The sequence below is a fragment of the Ursus arctos genome, chromosome X (assembly GCF_023065955.2).
Source record: "Ursus arctos isolate Adak ecotype North America chromosome X, UrsArc2.0, whole genome shotgun sequence".
Lineage (NCBI taxonomy): Eukaryota > Metazoa > Chordata > Mammalia > Carnivora > Ursidae > Ursus > Ursus arctos.
This window is the reverse complement of record NC_079873.1, coordinates 114,929,423-114,944,818: the sequence shown is the minus strand read 5'-3', so window position 1 is coordinate 114,944,818 and position 15,396 is coordinate 114,929,423. Positions and strand designations below refer to the sequence as shown.

General features: G+C 41.3%; 1 protein-coding gene across 3 annotated transcripts in view; it reads right to left on the bottom strand.

Annotated features, from left to right (window-relative positions):
* FGF13 (fibroblast growth factor 13) overlaps positions 1 to 14,602 on the bottom strand; it is a 490,290-nt gene extending 475,688 nt beyond the window's left edge. For 2 of the 3 annotated variants that reach the window (XM_048213361.2, XM_044392441.3), the window contains exon 1: positions 14,287 to 14,602. The gene's annotated coding sequence lies outside the window, so the exon portion shown is untranslated. The remainder of the gene's footprint in view (positions 1 to 14,286) is intronic. The other variant, XM_044392443.2, reaches the window with a different exon arrangement.
* Between the last annotated feature and the right edge of the window lie 794 nt (positions 14,603 to 15,396).

The following is a 15,396-nucleotide window of genomic DNA, read 5'->3' as shown; positions in this document are numbered from 1 at the left end:
GGTACCTGTCTTGGCTCTGACTGGCACAGGCCACAGGATTCTAAAAGGATCCGTGACCCGTGAGTGAGGAACACTCTAGTTTTGGTGTTGGTGGACATCTCCGACAGCTAGAACAAAGCATGCCAGTCAGGAGAGGCATGGCCCTGAGACTAAGGGGAGAGAAGTCCTCTCCGGAGGTCTCTTTAGCCGCATCCACACCCCTCCCCTGCTATTCTTTGGTCTTCGTCTGGGGAACTGTGCTACGTTGTCAGTTTCAGCTCAGCTATCACTGCCTCTCTTGACCAAGGCCGGGATCAGGTTACCCAGAGGCCCCTTCCCTGTGTGGTTCCAGGCTAGCGTTTGCCCCTGAAACTCACCGGAGACCCGGAAGATGGGAATGAAGCAGAACTCGCTGTTCTCAAGAGCCTGTGGCAGTCACACAGTGTGGCTTCACAGATCGCTCTATGAGCTTCCACTTCCTGGTGACTTCTCAGCATTCCAGTGAGTTCTGGCTTCCTCACTCCTTCCAGGGCTTCTAGTTAAAGTCATTGCAGACATTTATCTGACTCTCTGGCATGAACCTTCTGGACCTCAGTCTCCTAAGCTCCTCCCACTGCCACTTTGTGTGTCTGTGTGTGTGTGTGTGTGTGTGTGTGTGTGTGTTTATTTATCTGTCTATTTACTTAACCCCTTATTGCAGTTTTTGAGTAGCCCTGTTTTCACCCAGACACTGATACAGGTTTCATGCTAAAGGCCTTCTTTCTTTCTTGTAAGGAACCATGGCAGGTTCTGGAAAGATGGTGACCTAAGCGTGGGTTATTTCGTATTTCCAACTCCAAGCTGCCTGCTTCTCCTCAGCCAAATGGCAATTGAGGTCTCTGGAGAAGATCTAGATGTGAAGACCGAGACATTGTGGGAATCTTGCACAGTGTTGTCAGGCTTTCTTCCATGAGTGCTGAGCAAAGCCTGGATCCTTTGCCACGAAGGCCCAGCACAAGGAAACCAGGAGATTGGGAAAATAATATCAGACCTGTGTCCCCAGTCTCCTAGGCCTTCAAGGAGCCAAGAAAGAATAAAGTAAAGTAACAGACCAGGTCAGTGTAGAGAGGGACCACGTGAAGAGGCCTGGGGAAAAAGTGGCTTCCCACCACTTGAGGACCTACTAGCACTTGGAAAACGTTGGGACATCCCTTCCAGCATCAGCTGATCCCTACGGGCTGGCGAACAAAATACTCTGTAACCACCTCTGTGGGTCCAGCAACAAACCAGCACCCAGAAAAAGGTTGACTAAGCAACACATGCCTAAAGAGATAGAATGGCAGGAAGAGACACAAAAATGATCAGTTCAACAACAACGAGAATAACCGAATAGGCAGATATAGAGCGATTCAAGTGCAGCATAAAAACAGACTTTCTGGAACTACACAACATGATTTCTAAATAGACAGTTCAGCAGACGAACAGAAGGAGAGGGTGATCACTGCTGAGACCCCAAAGGGTAACCTGGAAGATGAGGTAGGAGAATCAGAGAGCACAAAGCCAAAAATACCACGAGGAGGAAATCATGAAGGAAATGTAAGAGATGCGGAGATCCCGAAGAAATCTTCCAGAAGGAGAAGAGGGAAGAGACACAGGAAAGGCGGTACTTGTTTTAAAAGGTGATAAAAAAGAGCTTTTCTAAGCATAACATATAATAAATCTGGATATACATTTTTATATTTAAATGTTAAATATTTAAAATATAAAATAAACATAAAATTTGAATAAATAATTTTTAAAATGCAAAAAGTTACTGCTTAGAAACTAAGACATACACTCCTAGAAGACTTGTTGGACCAAAACAATATTACAAACTATCTTGAAAGCAATTGAAAAGAACACCTCCTGGGACACCTGGATGACTCAGTCAGTTGAGCGACTGGCTCTTCGTCTCAGCTCAGGTCATGACCTCAGGATGGTAGGACTGAGCCCCACGATGGGCTCTGCACTCAGTGGGGAGTCGGCTTGAGATTCTCTCCCTGTCCCTCTCCCTCTGTCCCTCCCCTACTTGCTCACTCTCTCAAATACATGAATAAAATCTTTTTAAAAATAAAATTAAAAGATAAAAGTCATCATAACAACACGATTCATCTGTTTTAATTCAACGTATTTTTTAAAACAAGTAGTTCCAATATCACTTAAACTATTTCAGGCCAAAAAAAATGAAGAAAAGATCCCTAATTCCTCTTTTTCCAGCATTAGCGGGATATAATTGGCACATAACATTGTGTTTATTTAAGGTGTACAATGAGATGATTTGAAACGTGTGTGTGTGTGTGTGTGTGTGTGTATACATATAATGAAATGTTTACCAAACTAAGGTTAGTTAACCCATTCTTCACCTCACATAATTACCTTTTTGTTGTTGTTAATAATGAGAACATTAAAGATCTGCTCTCCTTGCAATTTTAAAATATATAAAACAGTATTATTAACTACAGTCATCATGCTGTACATTAAATTCCTGGAACACATTCATCTTATAACTGAAAAAACTCTTTGACCAACATCTAATTGTTTCTACCATTCTTCAGCCAGTGGTAACAACCATTCTTCTCTCTGTTTCCATGAGTTCAATGTTTTTAGATTCCACATACAAGATTGTACAGTATTTGTCTTTCTGTGTCTGGCTTACTTCACAGTATAATGCCATCAACATCCACCCCTGTTGTCACAAAAGGCAGGATCTCCTTCCTTTTATGGCTCAATAATATTCCACTGTATATTTACTCTATATCTTCTTTTTCCGTTCATTCATCGATGGACACCTAGGTTGTTTCCATGTCTTCCCTATTGTGGAAAATGCTGCAATGAACGTGGGAATGTAAGTACAGCTTCAACATAATGACTTCACTCCTTCCGTTAAATACCCAGAAGTGGGACTGCTGGAGCATATGGTACTTACATTTTTACTTTTCAAAGGAATCTCTATACTGTTCTCCACAGTGCCTGTACCAATATACATTCCCACCAACAGTGCACGAGCGGTCCCTTTTCTCCACATCCTCACCAGCACTCGTAATCCCTTGTCTTTTTGATAACAGCCACTCTTAACAGATGTGAGGTCGTATCTCACTGTGGTTTTAACTTGTATTTCCATGACTATTATTGATATTTTCCGTGATTATTATTTATTTTTTTTTAAAGATTTTATTTATTTATGTGACCTAGAGACAGCCAGCGAGAGAGGGAACAGAGCAGGCGAGTGAGAGAGGAAGAAGCAGGCTCCCAGCAGAGGAGCCCGATGTGGGACTCGATCCCGGAACGCCGGGGTCACGCCCTGAGCCAAAGGCAGACGCTTTAACGACTGCACTACCCAGGCACCCCTTCTGTGATTATTATTGATGTTGAGTACATTTTCACATACCTCTTGGCCACATTCGTTTATTGTCATTTTTATTAAAGATTTTATTTTACTTTTTAGGTCATCTCTACACCTAACATGGGGCTCGAACTCCGGAGCCGGAGATCAAGAGTCGCCTGCTCTCCCCACTGAGCCAGCCAGGCGCCCTCTCTTGGCCACATATGTATGTCTTCATTCAAAAAACGACCTTTTGGTCTTGATGAAGTCCCACAAGTTCATTTTATCTTTTGTTTCTCTTGCCTTTGGAGATGTGTCATGAAAAAGGTTGCTGTGGCCGATGCTGTAGAGGTTGCTGCCTATGCTCTCCTCTAGGATTTTGATGGATTCCTGTCTCACATCGAGGTCTTTCATCCAGTTAGAGTTTATCTTTGTATATGGTGTGAGAGAGTGGTCAAGTTTCATTCTTTTGCATGTAGCTGACCAGTTTTCCCAGCACCATTTATTGAAGAGACTGTCTTTTTTCCACTGGATGTTTTTTCCTGCTTTATCAAAGATTAGTTGCCCAAAGAGCCGAGGGTCCATTTCTGGGTTCATCAAGATAAAAAGCTTCTGCACAGCCAAGGAAACAGTCAGAAAAACTAAGAGGCAGCCCACGGAATGGGAGAATATATTTGCAAATGATACTACAGATAAAAGACTAGTATCCAAGATCTATAAAGAAACTTCTCAAACTCAATACATGTGAAACAAATAAATAAATCATAAAATGGGCAGAAGATATGAACAGACACTTTTCCAATGAAGACATACAGATGGCTAACAGACACATGAAAAAATGTTCAAAATCATGAGCCATCAAGGAAATTCAAATCAAAACCACACTGAGATACCACCTTACGCCAGTTAGAATGGCAAAAATTGACAAGGAAGGAAACAACAATTGTTGGAGAGGATGTGGAGAAAGGGGATCCCTCCTACATTGTTGGTGGGAATGCAAGTTGGTACAGCCACTCTGGAAAACAGTATGGAGGTCCCTTAAAAAGTTAAAAATTGAGCTACCCTATGATCCAGCCATTGCACTACTGGGTATTTACCCCAAAGATACGGACGTAGTGAAGAGAAGGGCCATATGCACCCCAATGTTCATAGCAGCAATGTTCACAACAGCTAAATCGTGGAAGGAGCCGAGATGCCCTTCAACAGGTGACTGGATTAAGAAGTTGTGGTCCATATATACCATGGAATATTACTCAGCTATCAAAAAGAACGATTTCTCAACATTTGCTGCATCATGGACGGCACTGGAGGAGATAATGCTAGTGAAATAAGTCAAGCAGAGAAAGACAACTATCATATGATTTCTCTCATCTATGGAACATAAGAACTAGGAAGATCGGTAGGGGAAGAAAGGGATAAAGAAAGGGGGGTAATCAGAAGGGGGAATGAAACATGAGAGACTATGGACTCTGAGAAACAAACTGAGGGCTTCAGAGGGGAGGGGGGTAGGGGACTGGGACAGACTGGTGATGGGTAGTAAGGAGGGCACGTATTGCATGGTGCATTGGGTGTTATACGCAACTAATGAATCATGGAACTTTACATCAAAAACCAAGGATGTACTGTATGGTGACTAACATAATATAATAAAAAAATATTATTTAAAAAATGTCCTTTTGGGTCCTTTACCCATTTTTTTAATTGGATTTTTTTTTCTTTTTTGCTGTTGGGTGTATGAGTTTTTTTAGACATGTCAGATATTAACCCGTTATCAGATATACAGTTTTGAAATATTTCCTCCCATTCTTTGGGTTGCCTTTTCATTTTGTTGATTGTTTAAGTGTTTACTTTAATGTGGTCCCACTTGTTAATTTTCACCTATTTTGCCTGTGCTTCTGGTGTCATGTCCAAAAAAATCATTGCCAAGACCGATGTCTTGGAGGTTTTTCAAGTTTAACAGTTTCAGGCCTTATGAGTAAATACTTAATCCATTTTACATTAATTTTTGTGAGTGGTGTAAGATAGGGGTTCAACTGCATTTCTTTTTGCATATGGGTATCCAGTTTTCCCAACACCATTTCCTGAAGAGACTATCCTTTCTCCATTAAGTATTCTTGCCTACTTTGTGGTCTCTTTATTTTGTTCCATTGGACTACGTGTCTGTTTTTATGCTAATACCACACTGTTTTGACCACTATAGATGTGTAATATAGTTTGAAGTAAGGGAGTGTGAGGCCTCCAGCTTTCTTCTTTCTTAAGATTTCTTTGGCTACTTGGGGTCTTTTTGACTCCGTATGAATTTTAGGATTGCTTTTCCATTTCTAAAATGCCATTGGATTTATTTGATAGGTACAGCACTGAATTTATAGATAGCTTTGGATGGTATGTACTTTTTTTTTTTAAAGATTTTATTTATTTATATGACAGAGAGACAGCCAGTGAGAGAGGGAACACAGCAGGGGAGTGGGAGAGGAAGAAGCAGGCTCCCAACGGAGGAGCCCGATGTGGGACTCGATCCCGGAACGCCGGGATCACGCCCTGAGCCGAAGGCAGACGCTTTAACGACTGCGCTACCCAGGCGCCCCGGATAGTATGTACATTTTAATAATAGTACCTTCTCTGATCCATCAACATAGGATATCTTTCTATTTATTTGTGTCATTTTCAATTTCTTTCATCAGTGTCTTATAGCTGCCACTGTATAGATTTTTCATTTCCTGGGTTAAATTTATTCCTAAGTATTTTATTCTTTTTGATGCTTTTGTAAATGAGTGTTCTTTATTTCTTTTTCACATAGTTCATTGCTAGCGAATAGAAACATAAGGCATTTTTAAATGTTGATCTTGTATCCTGAAATTTTACTGAATTTACTTCTTAGTTGTAAGAGATTTTGGTGGAGTCATTAGGATTTTCTAAATATAAGATCAAGTCATCAGCAAACAGAGACAATTATATTCCTTCTTCTGTACTTTGGATGCCCTTTATTTCCGTTTTCCCACTTGATCACTCTGGCCAGGACTTCCAGTACTAAGATGAAGAGAAGGAGTAAGAGTGGGCACACTTGCCATATTCCTGATCTTAGAGAAAAACTTTTCAACCTTTCACCTTTGAGTATGATGTTAGCGGTAGGTGTGTCATACGTGGTCTTTACTATGTTAAGGTATATTGCTTCTATGCACAAACTTTTGAGAGGATTTTTTTTAATCATGGAAGGATGCTGAGTTTTGTCAAATGCTTTTTCTGCATCTATTGAGATAATCATATGATTTTTGTCTTTCATCCTTTTATTTGATTTGTGTGTGTTGAGCCATCCTTGTATCCCAGAGATAAATCCCACTTGACCATCATATATGATCCTTTTAAGGTCCTGGGGAATTCAGTTTGCTAGTATTTCATTGAGAAGTTTTTCACCTATATTTATCAAGGATACTGGCCTGTAGTTTTTTCTTCTTCTTTTCTTCTAGTATCCTTATCTGGCTTGGGTATCAGAGTAATTCTGGTCTCATAAAATGAGTTTGGGAGTATCCCCTCCTCTTCTATTTTCTGGAAGAGTTTGAAATGAATTGGCATTAATTCCTCGTTTTTTAAAGAAGAATTTAAAGAATTCTTCTTTCTTCATTTAAAGAAACATTTAAAGGGTTGATAGAATTCACCTGTGTTGGGGTTGGAGGTTGTGATTACTGATTCAATCTCCTTCCTTGTTATTGTCTGGTTACATTTTCTAATTCTTCATGATTCAGACTTGGTAGGTTGTATGTTGCTAGGAATTTATCCATTTCTTACAGCTTGCCCAACTTGTTGCCATATAATTGTTCATAGTAGTCTCTTATGATCCTTTGTATTGCTGTACTATTTGTTGAAATGCCTCCTCTTTCATTTACTAACTTATTTACTTGAGTGTTCTCTCTTTTTTTCTTGGTAAGTCCAGCTAAAAGTTCGTCCATTTTTTTTTTTACCTTTTCAAAAAACAACTCTAATTTCATTGATATTTTTAATTGTTTTTCTATTCTCTATTTCATTGATTTCTGCTTTGATCTTTGTTGCCCCCTTCCTTCTGCTAACTTTGGGCTTAGTTTGTTCTTGCTTTTGTAGTTCCTGAGGTATACGGTTAGGTTGTTTGAGATCTTTCTTTTTTCTAAATGTAGGCATTTATCACTATCAACTTCCCTCTTAGCACGGCTTTTGCCACATCTCATACGTGTTGGTATACTGTATTGGCATTTTCACATTTGTTTCCAGGTATTTTTAAATTTCCCTCTTGATCTGACCCTTGGCCCTACTGGTTGTTCAGGAGTATGTTGTTTAATTTCCACATATTTGTGTATTTTCCAATTGTCCTCCTATCATTGATTCTAGTCTCATGCCATTGTGGTTGGAAATAATACTTGGTAGGATTTCAGTCGTTTTAAATGCCAAGACTTGTTTTGTGGCATAACACAAGATCTATCCTAAATAATGTTCCTTGTGCACGTGACAGAAATGTGTATTCTGCTGCTATTGGATAAAATGTTCTGTATGTGTCTTTTAGGTCCATTTGGTTTAAAATATAGTTCAAGTCCAATGTCTCCTTATTGATTTTCTGTCTGGATGATCTATTCTTTGCTGAAAGTGGGGTACTGAAATCCCCTACTATTACTGTTGTCTGTAACACCCCTCAGATCTGTTAGAATTTGCTTAATCTATTTAGGTACTCTGATGTTGGGTGCATATATATATTTAAAACTGTTATCTCCTCTAAATGAATGGACCCCGTATCATTACATAATGACCTTCTTTGTCTCCTGTTACAGTTTTTAACTTAAGGTCTATTTTGTCTGATATAAGTATAGTTACCCATTCTCTCTCTTGGAATGTCCTCTTCCAGCCCTTCACTCTGAGCCTGTGAGTGTCCTAAAACGGAAGTGAGTCTCCTGTAGGCAGCATCTACATGGGTCTTGATTTTTTGTCCATTCACCCACTGTATGCCTTTTGAGTAGAGAACTGAATTCATTTCCACTTCAAGTAGTTACTGATAGCTAAGGACTTACTACTGCACTCTTGTTAATTGCTTTCTGGCTCTTGTATGGTTCCTCTGTTCCTTTCTTCCTCTCTTTCTATCTTCCTTTGTGAACTGATGCTTTTCTATAGTGGTGTATGTGGATTTCCTTCTCTTGTGTATATCTACTATAGGTGTTTGTTTTGTGGTTACCCTGAGGTTTACTTAAAACACCTTACTGATATAAGTGACTTTGGAGTTCCTGCCATCAATATATTATATATTTCACGCCTCTTAACTTTGGAATAAACCAAATAACGTTGGGCGAATAAAAAGACACAGCCTATGCCTTAAGAAGCTTCGTGCACGCCCACCTTCCTTCCTTCCTTCCTTCCTTCCTTCCTGTGCTTCTGCAATCACTCTAGGACTAGCCCGGCTAGCCTACTTGCCTTGGCAGGAGGATAAGATTTACCTGGGTCAGAACTGCCCCGGCCACAACAACCTGAAGCAAAGCAGCCTCAAAAGACCAAAAGACCGACAAGCGGAGCCACGAAGCCAAGCCCAGACTAGACCGGCCAGACCCCAACTAACCTGAAGAAAAGATGAGCAAAACCAAATCCGTGTTGTGTTTGAAGCCACTGAGGCTTTGGCTGGTTTGTCTTACAGAAATTACTGGCTGACTTATAGGACAACATTTGGAAACGCAAAGGAGGTTCAGTATCAGCAGATCTATCAGCATAATTCATGACATCAATAAATTAAAGAGGAAAACCATATGAATAATGATATCAAGAAAGGCTTAAAAGTCAATTGATAAATTCAACTGCATTCCTAATACATTTGGAAAATAAACAGGATTAGAAGACAATTTCTTAAAATAATAGACTGTTTACCAAAAACAGATGCAAAATACTATTTCAAATGGCAAAACACTCATCTGTTCAAATAAAATACTGAAGTAGACAAGAATTCCCCCATCCCTACTATTATTCAATATTGTCTTGGAGAGTCTAGCTTATAAAAAAAAGACCCGACCCTCCCCCCAAAAAGAAAGAACTAATATAAACATCAGAAAAGACCAAGATTTCCTCACCTGCTGATGGAGTATTTGTACAGCTGGACAAACAAAGCACTAGAGCAAAATCTACGAGACTTATTTAGAGCATGTGGTAAAGAAATACAAGGTTACTATACAAGACAGTGTTTCTGTATCCAAGGATCAACACCGCAAAATGAAAATAGGAAAAATGACATTCAGGATAATGAAAAAAGCCTACACACTACACAGGACTAAATCTAACAAGCATCAGACCAGTGTGAAGAAAACAGCAATAGCTTACGTAAGGACACAGAACAAAATCTGAAAAGAAGGAATAAATGAAAAAATCTTAAGACTTTATATCATAAAATTTTAATTCTCTCCAAATCAATACTTTTAATCCAATTAAAATTCCCAACATTTTTCAAGACAAAAAGAGGGCATTTATTTATAGACATAATACTTATACAGAAGAATACAACCCTTAGAATAGCCATGAGAAATAAGGATAATGAGAGAGACACATCTCAGGTCAGATATCAGAATATACCCTGAAGTCCCCATAAGCAAGTCAAAACTTAGTAGTGGCCTAGGAATAATAGGCAATTAAATCAGAGAATAAAATAGAGAATGTGGAATTGAATTCCACACATAAGCATTTAATACATGGCCAAAGTGGTGTTTCATTTCAGTGGGAAAAAGATAGATTGTTAGTGAACGGTATGGATGCGACTGGCTATTAATTTGAAAGATTATATAATTGAACCTATATTTTATGCCAAAAATCAATACAGTGTCTACATAAAGACATATTTACATATCGAAACAGTGGAAGTCCTGCTAGAAAACCTGGGAAGCTACATGCACCACACCCCTGTTAACCAATCCTTAAAACACAGAAGTTAGAAACAAAATTTGACTACATACAATTTTTCTAAATTTTGGCACAAGGCACAATAGTTAAAATAAAACAAGGAATTGGAACCATAGCTGCATGCAAAGAACAGATGAGGGGCTTATAGCTATAATGTACTAGGAGTTCTTACAAATTGACAAGGAAAAACAACCCATTCCAAAAATAGGCAGAGCACATGAAGAACCACTGCACAGATGAAGGAAATCCAAATGGTCAACAGCTATTTTTGTTTTTTGTTTTTCAAAAAATGCTCACATTCATGAGTAGCCAGAGAAACTCAACTTTCAAGTAACAATGAGATGACAATTTTCACCCATAGGACTGTTAAAATTTAAAAAAGAGTAATAAAATCAACAGTTGGTGGGATCATAGGAAAAGCTATACGCCCATACATTACTGGTGGAGTCGTGCATTTGTTCCATGCTTTTGAAAAAGCAGTACTGCAGTATTTAGTGAAATTTAAAACAACATAAATACACTCTTCAACCCGGCTATTCCATTCCCGGAAATCTTTCCCAGCATAAGAAAAACAAGTACATGTAAGGCTATACATAGTGTTTATTGTAATGTTGCTCTTTAGTGACCCCCCCCCCAAAAAAATGGAACCAAACTGAACGCCGGCTAAAAGTCAGATGGTTGGATCAATGGCTCTCCATCTGTATCACAAAATCCTGGGCCGCCGTTAAAAAGAATGAAATTAACCAGCTGTAGCCGTTGTGTAGGTTTCGTTGAATGTAAATGGCTGTAACAATAATAGTAGCAAAAACTCACACGGAGCACTGTCTTAAGTGCTCTGTGTCTTCTGGCTCACTGAATCCTTGCAGCAACCCTATGAGATAGGTAGTATTACCATCCTCATTTTCGAGATGAAGAAACAGAAGCCCTAAGGTCATAGAGCTCATAAATCGCAAGAAGTATAAAATACAGAAAAGTCATAATTACATGAGAAAAAAAAAGGAAGGATACACACTAGGTTAGTGACACGGGTCATTACACATGTTTTATATAATTATATATTACATGTATATATAAGTAAATTAAAAATCATGAAAGAGCCACAGCATTCAGTAATAGACAATTCCAGAGGAGTTGCAGTGCTGCGCGAGGTCAAGCAACGAAGGGAAGCCTGTCCCCAGTGAAGACCCTGGAGATCCCCATCATCCAGTGTCTCCCGCCCCTCCTCTGCCCCCCTTGGCACTGTGTTCATCCCTCCCTTATGACGGAAATACTGTATTTAGAAATGCCAGGTGCTTTCCCTTCCTACCTAAGCCAAGAGACTCCCTGGAATCCTGTCATCGCTGTGCTCTGAGATTGCCCAACCCCAGAAGCCTTCTCAGATCCCACTCTTGTGCATAAATCTCAGACTGGGGACACGGAGACAGAAAGGATCAGCCTCGTATCCACATCTCTTAGCTTGAAATAAAGCTTCATCTTCGAACAGGTGATTTCCTTGACTCATGTACCACAGAGTGATTTAAGCTTTGCCGAGCCCACTGACACTCCACACTCACGCCCAAGGTGTTTCCAGAGATCAATGGTTAGAGATCCTGTCTCCTAAGCAGCCTGGGCTCTTGAAGGAAAGACAGACCTTTTACATTAGGTACTTGTTGAATGTCGCGCGAGGGAAATGATGACGTAGAGGAAGAATTCAAATAGAGAGAGAGAGAGAAGTCTTAAATCACAGAGCTCTGAACAAAATGCTATAGGAGGGTTGGCATGGGGAAGCATGAATGCTTCATGAGATGGTTTTATAAAGAAATGACATTGGAGGGGCGCCTGGCTGGCTCTGTCAGTACAGCATGTGACTCTTGATCTGGGGGTCATGAGTTCAAGCCCCACATTGGGCGTGGAACCTGCTTAAAAGAGAGAGAGAGAGATGCCATTTGAGCTAGATGGACTGATGGTCAGCATCACATCCTCCAAGGCGCTGAACCAGAATGCCTGGAAGTGAGTCCCAGGAGCGATATTTTAAAGAAACCCTCCAAGTCCCTCTTATGTACACTAACATATAGATCAAGAAAAATGGGGCAGATTGGGGTGTGCAGAAAAGTGAGGAAGGACATAGTAGTCAAAAGGCATGAGAGCAAAATGGGAACGTGTTCAATTCGACTTGACTGGGGGGGGTGTCGGTAAGAGGAAAAATGAGGAATAAGATTCAAAAGCTGGGTTAGCACTAGATCATGGGGGACCTGGGGAATGCCAGGTGAAAAAGTGTGAACTTTATTCTAAGGGCAAAAGGAAATCATTGAAAGATTTGAGACAGACAGACAGAAAAAACAGGAGGACCTTGACTCGTACAGCACTTCCCAAATCTGGCCTTGCATCAGAATGACCAGCATTGCTTGCTACAAGTCCTGCTTCCAGGGCTCCACTCCCAGACCTCGTCAATCTGTATTTCCAGGGACGTGGCCCGGAAATTATATTCTCAAATATTCTTTCCAGGTGATTCCTGGGCACCCAGTCTGGCACTGGTTCAGGAAATGGAGTTTGGAAATCACTTTTACCAACAAATGCATTCCTCAAAAGCTGTTTGTTCATGGAGATTTTATCAGCGAACCATTTCTCAAAGTGCTAGGCAAGCGTGCTACTTGGAGGCAACCTTCAGCGACTCACTTTCTCTGGGATGTTTCAATAAAACACATCCCCAGTTTGAATGCAAAACCCCTGACAACTTTCAATAAGATGTGACAACACGTTTGGGTGGTAAGACCAGCAGCACGTGGTACCAATGCTGCCATATGGCCGCACAAATGCAACACGGGGAAAGTAATTCCAAATGTTCTATCTCGCTTTGCAGCAACATGAATGAACCTTAAAGTAATAATATTGGAAAGGAAAGAGTGCCAGGAGGATGTGATGCGGATAGAGCCATGGCTTCAGAATGGAAATAGCCACCACGTATCCATTTTGAGGTCACAGGGAAAGTTGAGGCAACAATCTAAGGATAAAACCAGAGATTCACTCAACCCAACTTAGGCTCCAGTAAGAATTACACACCATATGACTTCCAAGATGTTTCTTCTAGGTTTAAGATGTTAAGTTCATGCTCTTTGGACACTCATCTACCTTGAAGACAGATGAAGGAAAACAAAGTGGGGAGGGAATAAAATGCCCGAGTATGAGTTTGTATAATCCAATCTTCTGCAAAATGCACAGAGACCAGTGTTTCTTCCAGCCATGTAATATTTTGAGATTACGAGTTTCATTTAAAGTAAGCATATCTGTTACCGAAGTGTCTCTTCACTTACATGAAAACACCTTAGCTTGGCAAGCTGGAATGCTGGCGTACTGGTTTCCTTAGCACAGGCTCTAAAGTCAACTTCAAGCAAGAAATTGTTAGTGTTTAACCTTCCAACAACTAAGGCAGCTTCTTTTGCTGTCAGAGGGCTCCTAACCCGACCCCCAGAAGCTTTCAGCTCCCCTTCGAGTCCAAGCCCTTTTCTAAGGCCCACTGCTATAAACAGGCTAGAAATCAGAGATGAGTCCTGACAGCAGTGTTTCAGGAAGGAAACGGAATCCAAGGAAATCTTTTGTGTACCTGGACTGGATTCCCTCTTTCACGGAGACTGCCTGAATTACAGGAATCCCTGCTCTAGGCAGCTCTCTATTACTCTCTGTTGCTGTACAGCAGAAGAGGTGAACACAGATAACCAAGGCCCCGAGCCAAATTCACGATCTCAAGAGTTACCAGCAGGACAGGAAGGACAAGGCATCTACGATAAAGCAGCTCTAGAAAGGGTTAATTTTAACACTTGAGGTGCTTTCCTGCTAGGTACTACCTGGGGTTTTGGCAGGAGGGTGCTCGAAAGGGAATAATCGCCAAACATTATCGAGGCTTCAGCGAGGAAAGGAATTACACCCCAAACATCACTGTGGCTTGATCAGTGTGTTGGGAGCATGGCCTTAGACTTTTACTTATAAGCTATGTCCTGCCCTGACATCTGCCCCCCTGCCCTCGGCCGTGGAAACCCAGGCAGGGGTTACCCCAGAGGATCACAATTCAGTTCCATTTCCCCAGTTAGTTTGCTTTCACCTACCTTAGAAGTGGAGACGCAATGGGCCTGGCAGTGAGGAGCAAACAAGATCCCACCATGGACTAAAATCTTAAAGGGACCTGTTGTTATTAGTGCCAACAGTCACGCGCTCCCAGCGGGAGGAAGCTTCTTGGTCATACCATCATCTTGCGTTTCTGAGATTTGCAAGAGTCTGCATCTGAGCCAAAGCGCCCTCAACTCCCGCAGCCCCTCCTGGTTCCAAGGGCTCCAGGCGGGGAAGGCAAATAGTCCAAAGTAACTGCAGGGGTCAGTGGACCCTGTGCGGTTCACATCAGACTGTTCTGAGGAGTGGTAAGTCACAGGGTCTATATTGCAGCTATTTTTAGTGAAACCAAATTCCTTCCCCAAGTTCTCTTGCTTCCAACTTGTTCTAAGTGTAGGAGACCAGCTGTGGTCAGATCATCTTACTGGACCAAGGCTCTGTCAAGGCGAAGGGACCAAACCAGGGAGGCGGAGCAAAGAGCTGGCGACTATGGGTGCTCTGGCCGTTTTCCACTGTGTCAGACACCTCCAGAGAAGGAGGGTCCTTTTGGAAAGTGTTACTGCCCAGGGGGGGTGGGCATTCCCCTCCAATCCGGCAGAAACTTGATTGGTAGATATTAGAGAGAAAAGCTGAGAAGCTGGCAGTCCTTTCCCTGTTTTCCCCAATTCCTAACACACACACTCTCTCTCTCTATTTTTCCCTCTCCCTCTCTCTCTCTCATACTCATGCATGCATGCACTCACACACTTGCATGTCTATGCCAGGCTCTACAGCCAAACCCGGATGCTGGCCTGACTTGCTAGAAGGGTCTTGAAAACAATGTCCTCATCCAGGAGCCAGAGCAGTGGTGAAAGTATGAGGAGGACTGATGTCTAATCGCTTTGCAGCTATCATTCATTGTCCCAACAGGTAGTTTTAATGGGGAAGAAAATTCGGGGCACATTTGTTTTGGCTCCCAACCTTGGCCAGAGGTGTTAATTCAGAAGAAGCCTGCTCCCTGGGATCCTGAGAATGCCAAGTGCCTTCTGCAGATTCATCTAGGGAAGCATTTAACAACCAGTGGGCCATGACCCATTAGATAGTAGTGAAATCTACAGAGCGGACTGTAG